Source organism: Scyliorhinus canicula, chromosome 11 (assembly GCF_902713615.1).
Source record: "Scyliorhinus canicula chromosome 11, sScyCan1.1, whole genome shotgun sequence".
Taxonomy (NCBI): Eukaryota; Metazoa; Chordata; class Chondrichthyes; order Carcharhiniformes; family Scyliorhinidae; genus Scyliorhinus; species Scyliorhinus canicula.
In genome coordinates this window covers 29,607,046-29,621,067 of record NC_052156.1, presented here as the reverse complement: position 1 = coordinate 29,621,067, position 14,022 = coordinate 29,607,046, and the positions used below count along the sequence as shown (strand labels likewise).

At 51.4% G+C, this 14,022-nt stretch overlaps 1 protein-coding gene across 1 annotated transcript in view; it reads right to left on the bottom strand.

Annotated features, from left to right (window-relative positions):
- Positions 1-14,022, bottom strand: part of syn2b (synapsin IIb) — a 497,087-nt gene that overhangs the window by 243,086 nt on the left and 239,979 nt on the right.

Here is a 14,022-nt window from a genome sequence, read left to right as displayed (position 1 = left end):
ATGATCGCTCCAGGAGATTTGAAAATCTCTTTTCCCTTTTCATTCAGACAGAAGAATGAACCATTCTGGAGTTAAATGATGGAACATTAAAAATTAATCCCCTCGACTATCACAATGGTTAAGCAAAGCTATGTCGGACATGAGCTGATCAATTTCCTTTTAGAATATATAACTGGCATGCACCAGTGGGTACAGAGGTCATATGCTTTAAATTGAGGGGAGATAGATATAGGACAGATGTCAGAGGTAGGTTCTTTACTCAGAGAGTAGTAAGGGCGTGGAATGCCTTGCCTGCAACAGTAGTGGACTCGCCAACACTAAACGCATTCAAATGGTCATTGGATAGGCATATGGACGATAAGGGAATAGTGTAGAGGGACTTTAGAGTGGTTTCACAGGTCGGCGCAACATCGTGGGCCAAAGGGCCTGTACTGCGCTGTAATGTTCTATGTTCTATGACACTTATATTTCAGATTTGGCAGAGATATTCCAGCTGCTGGACAAAGCGGTTGTCTTTTGCAATCCCCCCCTCTCTACAATATTCTATCGAAGTTTTGAACCCTGTTTTACTGAGCTGAAAAAGTGTGTCTACTTACATTCCTGTAGCAGACAGATACACTCTAAAAAGTCTATTTTTCTCAGCAGAAACATTTAACTGCTTTTGATGTGGTCAGGAGCTGTCAATCATAGCTAGATATTTATAAACATTGTGCTAACTTCACCGCAGGATACTTTAGATGCATTCGAGCATGAAGGACAATGAGACCTTGCAGATCAAAGGATCAGAGTGGGTTTAAAGCCTCATGATGTGTTTTTGGCTTTTTGTGAAGTAACAGCTGCTGCCTTGTACACCTGTCTGAGGCACCAGGTGTAAGGGACAGGTAAATTAAAAAGCAGTACTCCTTACCTTCCAGGCAGGCATGAGTGATGGAGGATGGGTGGGTCTCTTATATGGATGGTGTCTCTGATATGGGTGGGGGTCTCTGATTGGGGGATTCTGAATTGAAGGAGTCTCTGATAAGGGGGTCTCTGATGGGAGTCTCTGATAAGGGGGATATTCTGATATGGAGGTCTAATGGGAGTCTCCGGTGGAGGGAGTCTGATTGAGGTCTCTGATTTGTGTATCTGGTGGGGTTTTATGATGGGCAACTGGTGGAGGGTCAGTAGGGGGGTTGGGTCACCCTCATTTTAGGGTGCTGTGGCAGTATCACACTGGCACCTGGGCACCCTTGTACTGACACCCTGTAAGTGCTACCACCAGCTTGGCAGTGCCACCTGGACACCTTGGCAGTGCCAGAGTGCACTGCCAACGTGCCAGCTGGGCAGTGCCAAGGTACCCATATTCCAGGCCGAGGGACAGGGGGCCAACCTGCACTATCCTTGACCACCCGGGGTCTCCGATGGCCTGGGAGAACCCGAGTGCCATTCATTCTGTTCCACGTTTCTGTGGACCAGTACTGCATGTGCCCAGCTACAGCCTCGCTCGGGAGGCCGGTAGATCCCAGGTGAGCTCGGCTAAGCATGTTTAAACCCTACTTAGGCATGCATCGTATGGTCACTCCCCTTTTGGGCAGGATTCCAATTCCGACGCCTCGCGGGACTTGGGTTTATCCTGTGAGGCATAAAGGCTGCTGGGAAACCTGCGATAGGCCTCTTTGGCATCTACCGCCACATTGTTTTCGAGGGCGAGCGTAATACCACGCCTACTAATAACTTAGCTGCCCACATGTCCTCTGGCACTCTTCCCTTTTCTATTGAGTTGTTAAAATATGACTCCATCTGGGCCAAGGATTTTGTTCTCCTTCAGCTTGATTATTTTGTCAATTATCTCCCCTTTTTCTGTCCACAATGGGCCTGCTATTTAAACATCAAGTATGCAAACATAATGCAACATTACAGAGTACCAAGGTGTTATAACCTGCCTGCTTACCACTGGCTGGGGACTAATGGCAATCCCACAATCCTTAGGGAATATGAACTACCCCAATGAGGGGGGCGGGGGCAGATAAATGATGAGCAGGTTCGTGCATAAATAGAGCTGGCCAGTATGGAACCAGCTAGAGAGGAGTGGGCAGCAAGAGAGTTACTGCTGCTGTTGTATATATATATATATATATATTATTGTAAATAAAGTTTTCTTTCTGTTCCACAAACTCATGCTGGATTCTTCGTGGCCCTCACAAAACTGGCGACGAGGGTTAAAGTGGATAGGCTGCTGAAGCCACCTCCTTGGATTTTTTGTTGGATACAGGTTGGAAGTTTTTTTTTTCTGTTACACCATGCCTCTGTATGGACGTTTGGATGTCTTTGATGTTGCGCTGGAAAGTTGGAACCAGTACGCACAACGGATGTTTTACTATTTCCGGGCAAACAACATCACTGAAAACGAGGGCCAGGTGGTCATACTGCTCACCGCCTGCGGCCCGCATACGTTTGGGGTGATTAGGAGTCTTATGTACCCAGCTGCGTCGGACACCAAGACGTTTGATGAACTTGTGACCTTAGTGGGGCAACATTTTAACCCAACCCCGTCCAGCGTTAACGGTTTAATATCACTGAGAGGACCCCAGGAGAATCCCTTGCAGAGTTTCTATCCAGGCTACGCAGGATTGCGGAGTACTGTGACTATGGTGAGACCTTGTCAGAAATGTTACGCGACCGTTTGGTTTGTGGTATTAACAATGCGGCCACCCAGAGAAAGTTGTTAGCTGAGCCAACATTGGCTTTTCAACAGGCCATTCAGATAGTATTGTCCCGAGAGAGCGCAGAATGAGGAGTGTAGGAGCTCCAGTGAATGGAAGTGCATGCATTGGGGCGCAACCCCTTCCATATAAAAGCATCTCCCTGCACCCCTGCGGAACCTTGGGCGGGGCAACGTCCGGATCAATGCCAGTGGCTGCCGGACATTCCTCCCCGAAGAGACCCTTCTCCAGAACCGATGGATGGGGAGCCATGTCAGTGTCGGACGCCGGTCCTGGGGGTGCCAGAGGGACGTCGTTCCGACAAAAACTGGGGCTAGCCCAGGGGCTGTACCTTCCATTTGGATGAACCTGCGGGGACTAATCCCGAGGACGTGGAGTCGGAGTGTGACTGCCTGCAGCTGCATTGTGTGGCAGCTCCCCGTGTGGCCCCCATTAAGGTGACAGTACGGGTCAATGGTCACCCATTTGAGATGGAGTTGGACACTGGCGCAGCGGTCTCCTTGATCGCCCAGAGGACATTCGACCGCATCAAGCAGGGTATACAGACCCTTACATCAACCAATACACAGGCCAGGTTGGCCACCTACACGGGGGAACCATTGGACATTGCAGGAACTACGATGACCCCTGTTGTTTATAGATGCCAGGAAGGGCGTTTCCCACTTATTGTGGTGCGCAGCCACGGGCCCAGCCTGTTGGGTCGGGACTGGTTGTGCCATTTGCGGCTGAAGTGGTACCAAATCCTTCAAACAGTTTCTGGAGGGTTGACGGAGGTACTAGGACGGTACCCAGATGTATTCCAGCCCGGTTTGAGGAAGATAAAAGGGGCAGTATCCCGTATCCAGATCGAACCAGGAGCCAAGCCGTGCTATTTCCGGGCACGCCCGGTGCCTTACGCCTTGCCCAAAAAGGTAGATGGTGAGCTCACTCGTTTGGGTTCCTTGGGTATTATCAGGCCCGTCCGTTTCTCTGACTGGGCAGCGCCAATTGTAGCTGTAATGAAACCAGATGCCACAATTTGCTTGTGTGGCGACTATAAACTTACAGTGAATACGGCTTCCCCGGCTCAACCGATATCAAATGCCCCGCATAGAAGATCTCTACGCGAAGCTTGCAGGCGGACTCTTGTTCACGAAATTAGATATGAGTCATGCCTACCTACAATTGGGGCTGGACCCTGCCTCCCGGCCATATGTAACTATTGTACACACAGGGGCCTCTGTGAATATACACGGTTTCCCTTTGAGGTATCCTCTGCCTGCGCTATCTTTCAACGCGTCATGGAGGGCATCTTGAGAGGTTTACCGCGTGCCGCTGTCTACTTACGACGTTTTGATTACAGGGATGTCAGAGCAGGGACATTGGAAAATTTGGAGGCTGTCCTTAGACGCTTCTCAGAGGCTGGAGTCCGTTTACTTGGAACAAAGTGCGACTTTCAGGCGAAGGAAGTGGTCTACCTGGTTTATCGGGTGGACCGCGAAGGTTTGCGCCCCGTCGCAGAGAAGGTGCGCGCAGTTCAACAGGCCCCCACCCCGACTGACACATCACGGGCGGAATTCTCCGCACTCACGACGGGGCGGAGAATAGCGGGCGGCGTAAATTTTTATGGCCACGCTGGTCTGACGCCCTCCCGCTATTCTCTCCCCCCCCCCCCCACGCCCGCCTCCCGACACGAATCGCTGCCCGCCGTTTTTTTACGGCGAGCAGCGATTCACCCCTGGCCGATGGGCCGATTTCCAAGGCCTTTACGGCCGTTTTTATAAACGTAAAACACACCTGGTCTGACCGTTCGTAAAAACGGCCGTAAAGTCCCGATCTGGGGAACCATGGCACCGATTGGCACGGCAGTACCACGGCCGTGCCAAGGGTGCCATCGGCCCGCGATCGGTGCCCACCGATCGCGGGCAGCGGGTACTTACCCCGCGCACTCTTTCTCCCTCCGCCGCCCCGCTGTATCCATTCGCGGGGAGGCTGAGGGGCATACCGGCCCGCGCATGCGCGGGTTTCATGCATATGCGTGATGACGTCATCCGCGCATACGCGGGTTGGAGTCGTCCAATCCGCGCATGCGCAGCTGACGTCATCTGATGCGTCAGCTGTCGCTAACTCTGGCTAGCGGGCTTAACGAAATTCGTTAAGCCCGCTATGCCGGAGGTCACGGCCGCACGATGCTAGCCCCGACCGGGGAGCAGAATCGGTTCCCGGTCGGGGGGGGCGGAGGCTGGCGTCAAACCCACCCGTTTTTGACGCCAGCTTCCCGAGTCTTCGTGACTCGGGAGAATCGCGCCCCACATCTTTATTCTTTTCTCGGCCTCGTAAATTATTACGGGAAGTTCCTCCCCAATCTGGCAACTACGCTGGACCCGTTGCACCTTCTGCTAAAGAAGAATCACACCTGGGTTTGGGGTCAGCCGCAAGAAACCGCTTTCCAGCAGGTAAAACAGCAATTGCCGTTGTCTGGGTTACTAACCCACTATGATCCTGGAAAGCCTTTGCTCATCACGTAAGGTGCATCCCCATATGGTATTGGGGCTGTCCTGTCCCACAAGATGGAGAACGGTCCGAGTGACGGATAGCTTTCGCCTCCCGCACATTGACTGCAGTGGAAAAGAAGTAGGCGGAGATCGAGAAGGAGGGCCTGGCAGTGGTCTTTACGGTGAAACGCTTCCACCAGTATGTGTATGGCCGCCATTTCCCTATCGTGACTGATCATAAGCCTCTGCTGGGACTTTTCCGAGAGGATAAGCCAATACCGTCCATTGTTCGCTGCCTACGAGTATTCTCTGGAGCATAAACCAGGGACCCAGATAGCGAACGCCGATGCACTGAACCGATTGCCTTTGTCAACCGGCCCCATGTTGTCCCCCACGACAGGTGAGGTGGTCGCAACCCTAAATTTTATGGCCTCCTTGCCTGTCACGGCATAACAGATCAGTGAGTGGACCCAGACGAAGCCAGTGTTGTCAAAGGTTCGGCACATAGTCCTGTCTGGTGGGCAACATAGACAGCTCCCAGACGAGTTGGGGGCATTTTTCTCCAAGCTGACTGAATTTAGTGTGGAAGACGTTATCCTCTTGTGGGAGACGCGTGTGGTCATCCCGAAAAAAGGACAGGACCTGATACTACAGGACTTGCACAATGGGCATCCGGGTGTGACCAAAATGAAAATGCTGGCCCGGAGTTATGTCTGGTGGCCAGGCCTCGACACCGACATTGAGAAGGTGGCCCAAAACTGCTCCATTTGCCGGGAACACCAGAAGTTTCCGCCGGCCGCGCCCCTACATCACTGGGAATGGCCACTGCGGCCTTGGGCGCACTTGCATGCGGTTTTCGCTGGCTCTTTTCAAGGATCCATGTTCCTTCTATTAATCGATGCCCAGTCTAAATGGCTAGAGGTGCATAAGATGGGAGGCACAACATCCTGCGCAACAATGGAGAAGATGAGTTTGTCTTTCAGTACACATGGCCTCCCCAAGGTGCTCGTCACGGACAATGGCACTCCTTTCACAAGTGAGGAGTTTGCAAGGTTCACGAAGATAAATGGCATACGCCATATCCGCACTGCTCTATATCACCCGGCTTCCAATGGGTTGGCGGAGCGCGCAGTGCAGACATTCACACAAGGCCTAAAGAAGCAGTCTTCCGGGTCTATGGACACGAGACTGGCTTGTTTTTTGTTTTCATATCGGACCACTCCATATGCGGTGACTGGGCTAGCTCCCCGGAACTCCAAATGGGCTGGAGACTTTGCACCCACCTTAGCACGGTTTTCCCGGGTATTGGCGCAAAAGTGCGCTGCACTCAAGAACGGCAATATGGCCTTTCTTGACATCGACCGATTCGGCAATTTGTGCCTGGTGACCCGGTGTTCATTCGCAATTTTGTTGGTGGTGCCCAGTGGGTCCCTGGCGTTACCTTTCGATGAATGGGCCCTATGTCTTACCAGGTGCAAGCCCAGTGTCGTCTCCAGCGCAAGCATGTAGACCACATTCGATCCAGAAGGCCGCCTCTTCCAAAGATTCCATGCCCCCGGAACTCACTTCTAAAGTGAGACCAGACACAATGGAGGGTGTTCCTCACGATCTTCCTCTGGCGCCGCACTCAAAGCCTGTGCGGATCGTTGCAGAACCATGTGGAGATAGGGATGCCGAGATGACAGAGGCAGTGGGCTCCGACTCTGAGATGGAGACACAGGATGCCTCAGAAGGGGAGTCCTCGGTCCCACGGGCCGAGGATGTACAACCGTTATGCCGTTCATCATGGAAGCACCGTTCTCCCATCTCATTACACGCCGCCCAATCCAGCACCTCGTGCAAATGGTGTCCGGCCTGCGGCAAAACGAGTCCGACGCCCTCCTTCGCCAGGGTCTTCGGTGGACTCCTTGGACATTGGGGGGGGGGGGGGATATTATAACCTGCCTGCTTACCACTGGCTGGGGACTAATGGCAATCCCACAATCCTTAGGGAGTATGAGCTTCCCCAATGAGGTCCCTGCATAAATAAAGCTGGCCAGTATGGAACCAGCTAGAGAGGAGTGAGCAGCAAGGGAGTTACTGCTGCTGTTGTGTGTGTATATATATATATATATATATATGTTATTGTAAATAAAGTTTTCTTTCTGTTCTACAAACACGTTCTGGATTCTTCGTGGCCCTCACAAAACAAGGGTTAAAAGTGGCAAAGTTAAAGTACAGATTAAAAATAAGGAAAGTCAATAAAGATTCATTGGTTGTATCTAGAGGCATTGGTTATTCAGCTGAAGCTATTGCATTAAAGTCATGGTTGGTATGTAACCTTTCTCCTGGAAACATTGTGGTTAGGTTCAAAGCAGGTACTTGAGATGCATTCAAGTATGATGGGAAATAAAAATAAACAATCTCAACACCTGGCTGTCTGGAAACTATTACCCTGTCAATTACAGCCTACTTGAAGCTATTTCTCTTTGAAAGTGGATATCAGCTTTGGCTGATAAGTGGCAAGTAACATACAGGCCATAATGATCAGCTCCAACAAAAGAGAATCTAACCATCTCCCAATGGAATTCAATGACATTTCATCACTGAATACCTCACTATTAACATCCAGGGGGTTACCATTGGCCAGAAACTGAATTGGACCAGCCATATAAACACTGTGGCTACACGAGCAGGTGTGAGGCTGGGAGTTCTGCACAGAATAGCTTACCTCCTGACTCCCCAAAGTCTGTACACCAATGACAAGGCAAACGTCAGGACTGTGATTAGTCTGGATGAGCGCAGCTCCAACAACACTCAAGAAGCTCAACACCATCCAGGGCAAAACTGCCAACTTGATTCAAATCCAATCTACCACCTTCAACATCAACTCCCTCCACCACCGACATACAATGTGCACCATCTACAAGTTGCATTAGAGAAACTCATCAAACCTTCAACAGCACCCTCCAAACCGACAACATCTACCAACTAGATGGGCAAGGGCATCAGATGGGGGGAACACCATCACCTGCAAGTTCCCCACTGAGTGACACATTATCCTGACTTGCAAATATTTCCAAGCTTTATTTAGTCTGTTCCAAAGAGCAGGTTCACCAGCTTCTGAAGTTTGTAAGTCTCACTGAACCCGTGGCAGTTTCGCTTCCCATGGCAGGAATCCATGTAACCTAACAGAAACTGTTAGTGTAATGCTGAAATTTACCAAAGTATGTCTCAACTTTTTTGCCAGGGAATCAATATCACTAGAAACTTGATTAATCTTTGAGGACTTGGGAGGGAGAGAAAATTCAGGCTAGGCCATTTGCAGAGGCATAAATATAGGATGCTAACAGTGCAATGGAGGAGCAAGATGTTAACTTGCCAGTTGGGTCTGCCTAAGGGAGAATGCAGAAACGATTTACAAGAAAGGTTCCTGGGATGAGGAACTTAGTTATGTAGATTAATTGGATATGTTAGGATTGTTCTCCTTGAAGAGGAGAAGGTTGAGTGGAGATTTGATTGAGCACTGAGTAAATAAGGAAAAATATTGTTATTGGTGAAAGGATCGAGAGGCAGAGCGGACAGATTTAAGGTAATTGGTAAAAGAAACATGGCAACATAAGGAGAAACATTTTCATGCAGTGAGTGGTTAGGACCTGGAATATACATCTGCGAGTGCGGTGGAGACAGATTCAATCAAGGCTGTCAGAGGAAATTGGAGAGAAAAGGGAGCTAATGTTTCGAGTCTGGATAAACGCTTTGACAAAGAGTCATTCAGACTCGAGACGTTGGCTCTCTCAATAGATGCTGTCAGGCGTGCTGAGATTGTGCAGTATTTTCTGTTTTTGTTTCATATTCCAGCATCCACAGTAATTTGCTTTTATCTAGTTGAAGAAGGGCCCTGTCATCTTTGGGCATTCTCTTTAACCACCCCAATTTAAAATTGTAGTGTGCCAGACCTGAGTGAGAAGCGGATGGGTAAGTTCCCCACTTCATTTTAATGGCATAAATTGGACAGGGAATGTATATTTCCCTACTGTTTCCAGAGAATCAACTGGTATAACAGACACATTTTAACTGGAATTTAAACAGCGAATGGGACTGAGGTGTTATCTCTTTTTTCCCCTCCAAGTTTTTTGACTAAAATAATTGTACTCTGCACTCACTGTTTACTGCAGTAAATTCTAACTGGAGTACTGTTTAAATTTATGATGCCATTATAATAGCCTAATTAGATATAAACAGTCTTTTTCCTATGGTAGCTATTGTAATATATTAGTCTTCCAGAATGTCTCCATTACACTTTTAAGAAGGTCCGAAAATTGTTTCTTTGTGTTTCAATTATAAGTTCCCAACTTTTTTTATTGATGTCCTCATTATGTTTAAATGAGCTGATCCTAATACTTAGGATAATGATTGTGGCGATGATTGCATTCATAATTTAACAGCTCAGCCATCATGAATAATCTATTTGACCATAATACAGGCCTACAAAATGATGAAGAAACCCTGATGGAAGAAAGCTTGATAAAAAGGAACAATTTGCTCATTGCACAAGATAGAATTCCTCTTTAATAATTGGGGACAGCAGTGGTGCAATGGCATTTTCACTAGACTGGTAATCCAGAGACCCAGGGTTCTGGAGACCTGGGTTTAACACCACCATAAGGATGGTGACATTTGAATTCAATTAAGTGAAATCTGGAATTAAAAGATGACCATCAAACCATTTGACAAAGAGTCATAGGACTCGAAACGTTAGCTCTTTTCTCTCCCTACAGATGCTGCCAGACCTGCTGAGATTTTCCAGCATTTTCTCTTTCGGCCATGAAACTGAAGCGACCATGTACTGAGTGCCGCCTACAGGCGTACAGGTTTATATACCACCCCTGAGGGGGCGGAGCCACAGGCAGAGCCCACAAGGGCATCAACATCATACAACACAGCACAGTGGTGAATTGTAATAGCATACGTTCACCACATTCACCCCCTGTCAAAAACTTTAAGTCCAGCGGGGGTGAAGTGGGCTCACAGATCAAGTCTGTCCGGCGCCTTGATCGTTCTCTGTGATCTCCTCAGCTCTGGCTTCGCTGCGGGCACGTGTGTTGAACTCGTCACTGCGGGCACGGGTGTTGGGCTTGTTGACTCAGGGAGCATGTCCTCTGGAGCTTCATCACTGTAGGTCGGCGATTGGGGGGGGGGGTGTGTGTGTAGGCCATGTAGGGGTAGGGGCAGTGTCCGGTGTAGGTGGTGGTCACAGGGGACTGGCGGGTGCCAGATCCCAGAGGGAGACTGTACCTTGTCGGCCGTCGTGGTGCGCCATGTAGGCATACTAAGGGTTGGCGTGAAGGAGCTGGACTCTCTCGACCAGGGGGTCGGACTTATGGCTCCTCAACTGCTTTCGAATGAGGACAGGCCCCGATGTTGTCAGCCAGGACAGAAGCGAGACCCCAGAGGTGGATTTCCTGGGGAAGACAAATAGACGGTCATGAGGGATCTCGTTCATGGCTGTGCAAAGGAGTGACCGAATGGAGTGGAGTGCATCGGGGAGGACCTCCTGCCAGCGGGAAACCGGGAGACTTCTAGACCGTAGGGCCAGAAGGACAGCCTTCAATACCGTCGGGTTCTCCCTCTCCACCTGTCCGTTTCCCCGGTGGTTGTAGCTTTTAGTCCTGCTCGAGGCAATGCCCTTACCGAGCCGGTACTGACGCAGCTCATCACTCATGAACAGCGAGCCCCGATCACTGTGGACGTAAGTGGGGAAACCGAACAGGGTGAATATACTATGCAGGGCCTTAATGACAGTGGCCGAGGTCATGTCGGGGCATGGTATTGCAAAGGGGAAACGGGAATACTCGTCATAGACGTTAAGAAAATACGCGTTGCGATCAGTGGCGGGGAGGGGTCCTTTGAAATCGATGCTGAGGCGCTCAAAGGGGCAGGATGCCTTCACCAGGTGGGACTTGTCTGCTTGATAGAAATGTGGCTTACAGTCCGTGCAGACTTGGCAGTCCCTGGTCGTGGCCCTGACCTCCTCGGTGGAGTAGGGCAGGTTGCGGGCCTTGATGAAGTGGAGAAGCCGGGTAACCCCCGGGTGACAGAGGTCATTGTGGATGGCCCGGAGTCGGTCATCTTGCCGCTGGCGCATGTGCCATGGGACAGGGCATCTGGGGGCTCGTTGAGCTTCCCCGGACGATATACAATATCGTAATTATAGGTGGAAAGTTCGATTCTCCACCTCAAGATTTTATCATTCTTGATCTTGCCCCGCTGTGTGTTGTTGAACATAAAGACTACCGACCATTGGTCAGTGATGAGGGTGAACCTCCTACCAGCCAGGTAATGCCTCCAATGCCACACAGCTTCCACAATGGCTTGAGCTTCCTTTTCAACCCAGGAGTGCCATATCTCGGAGGAGTTGAGGGTACGGGAAAAAAAGGTAACGGGCCTGCCTGCCTGGTTAAGGGGAGCGGCCAGGGCGACATCTGACGTGTCGCTCTCCACCTGAAAGGGGATGGATTCGCACACCGCGTGCATCGCGGCCTTGGTAATGTCTGCCTTGATGCAGCTGAAGGCCAGGCGGGCCTCAGTCGTCAGGGGGAAGATGGTGGCTTTGATAAGTGGGCGGGCTTTGTCCGCTTAGTTGTGGACCCAGTGGGCATAGTATGAAAAGAACCCGAGGCATCTTTTCAGGGCCTTAGGGCAGCGGGGGAGGGAGAGTTGCAGGAGGGGGTGCATGCGGTCGGGGTCGAGCCCGAGGACTCCGTTTTCCACGACAGAGCCGAGGATGGCTAGTCGGGTTGTGCGGAAAACACATTTCTCCTTGTTGTCGGTGAGATTGACGGCTTGGGCGGTTTGGAGAAACTTCTGAAGATTAGCGTTGTGGTCCCACTGATCATGGCCGCAGATGGTGACGTTATCCAAGTATGGGAACGTGGCCCGCAGCCCATACTGGTCCACCATTCCGACCATCGTTCCTTGGAAGAACGAGACCCCGTTGGTGATGCCGAAGGGGACCCGGAGGAAGTGGAAGAGGCGGCTGTCTGCCTCGAAAGCCGTGTAATGGCGGTCTTCCGGGCGGATTGGAAGCTGGTGGTATGAGGACATCAGATCTACCGTGGAGAAAACCCGGTAGTGTGCAATCTGATTCACCATGTCCGCTATACCGCTATACGGGGAAGGGGGTATGCATCGAGTTGCCTGTACCGGTTTATGGTTTGGCTGTAGTCTACAACCATCCGGTTCTTTTCCCCGGTCCTGACGACCATCACTTGGGCTCTCCAGGGGCTATTACTGGCCTCGATGATTCCCTCTCTCAAGAGCCGCTGGACCTCTGACTTGATAAAAGTCCTGTCTTGGGCACGGTACCGCCTGCTCCTGGTGGCGACGGGTTTACAGTCGGCGGTGAGGTTCGCGAAGAGCGGGGGAGGGGCGACCGTAAGGGTTGCGAGGCTACATACGGTGAGAGGGGGTAGGGGCCCGCTGAACTTCAGGGTCAGGCTCCTGAGTTTGCACTGGAATCCAGTCCTAACAGGAGAGGGGCGCAGAGATCGGGGAGGACAGAGTGTTTAAAATTGGCGTACTCGGAGCCCTGTATCGCGAGGTTCGCAACACAGTACCCCCAGATCTGCACCGAATGTGATCCAGATGCAAGGGAGATTGTTTGGGATGTGGGGGAAATCTGGAACGAACAGCGCCTTACCGTGTTTGGATGTATGAAGCTCTCCGTGCTCCCTGAGTCAAACAGGGAGGGCGTTTCGTGCCCATTGGCCCGACCAGTCACCATCGAGTTATTGAGATGCTTGGGCCATGACTGGTCGAGGGGGACAGCGCCGAGCTGCGGGTAGCCGGCGTGGTCGTAGGTGGTGTGGCAGTCCCAAGATGACGGCCCCCATGGGTCGCACGTGTCGGCTGGGTTAAATATGGCTGCCCCCACGGACATCACGATGCTGATGATGCGTCCGAAGGGGGGCGGTACCGGCAGGCACGCAGCCACGCTGCGTGGTCTGCGGGCCTGTGAGTCTGAAAGTCGGGCCTGTGATTTAGGAGGTTTGGATCTTGCCAGGCAGACTTTGGCAAAGTGTCCTTTCTTGCCGCAGTCGCTACAGGTCGCGTTCCGAGCCGGGCAATGCTGCCTGAGGTGCTGGTTCTGGCCGCAGAAATAGCAGGGCAGCCTCCCGGGTTAGCCAGGCAGCCGCGCGGCGCAGGCCTGGGACACCCTCTGGTTGGGGTCCGCGAGGGGACCGCGTGGTCGGAGGGGAAAGCATTGAGGTTCTGAAACGCTACTTCTAAGGAGGTGGATAGTTTTACCGTCTCTTCTAGGTCGAGGGCACCCTTTTCGAGCAGGCGCTCTCTGACGTAGTTGGACCGGACTCCAGCCACATAGGTGTCCCGGATGGTGAGTTCCAAATGCTGTGAGGCTGTGACATCCTTGTAGTTGCAGTTTCTTGCGAGTACCTTCAGGTCGCGTAGGTATTCCTCCAGCGATTCCCCGGGGCGTTGACGACGAGTGGTGAGGAGATGCCGCGTCAACACTTCGTTCACCGGCCTCATGTACTGCCTTTTCAGGATCGCGACCGCATCTGCGTACGTGGTCGCTTCCTCGATCTGTACGGAGATTCTGTGGCTCACCCGGGCGTGGAGGCGACTCAGTTTCTGTTCCTCGGTGACGGTGAATGAGGAGGAGGCGGCAAGGTAGGCCTCAAAACAGCGGAGCCAGTGTGAAAGATTCCTTTGGCTTCAGCTGCCTGTGGGTCGAGTTCCAGTCGATCAGGTTTGAGGGCTGCTTCCATAGTGATATTGTAGCTGATTAAATTGATGCGACCATCAATTCACACGAGACGGAGAGTTGAAGTGCACAGTGGTTT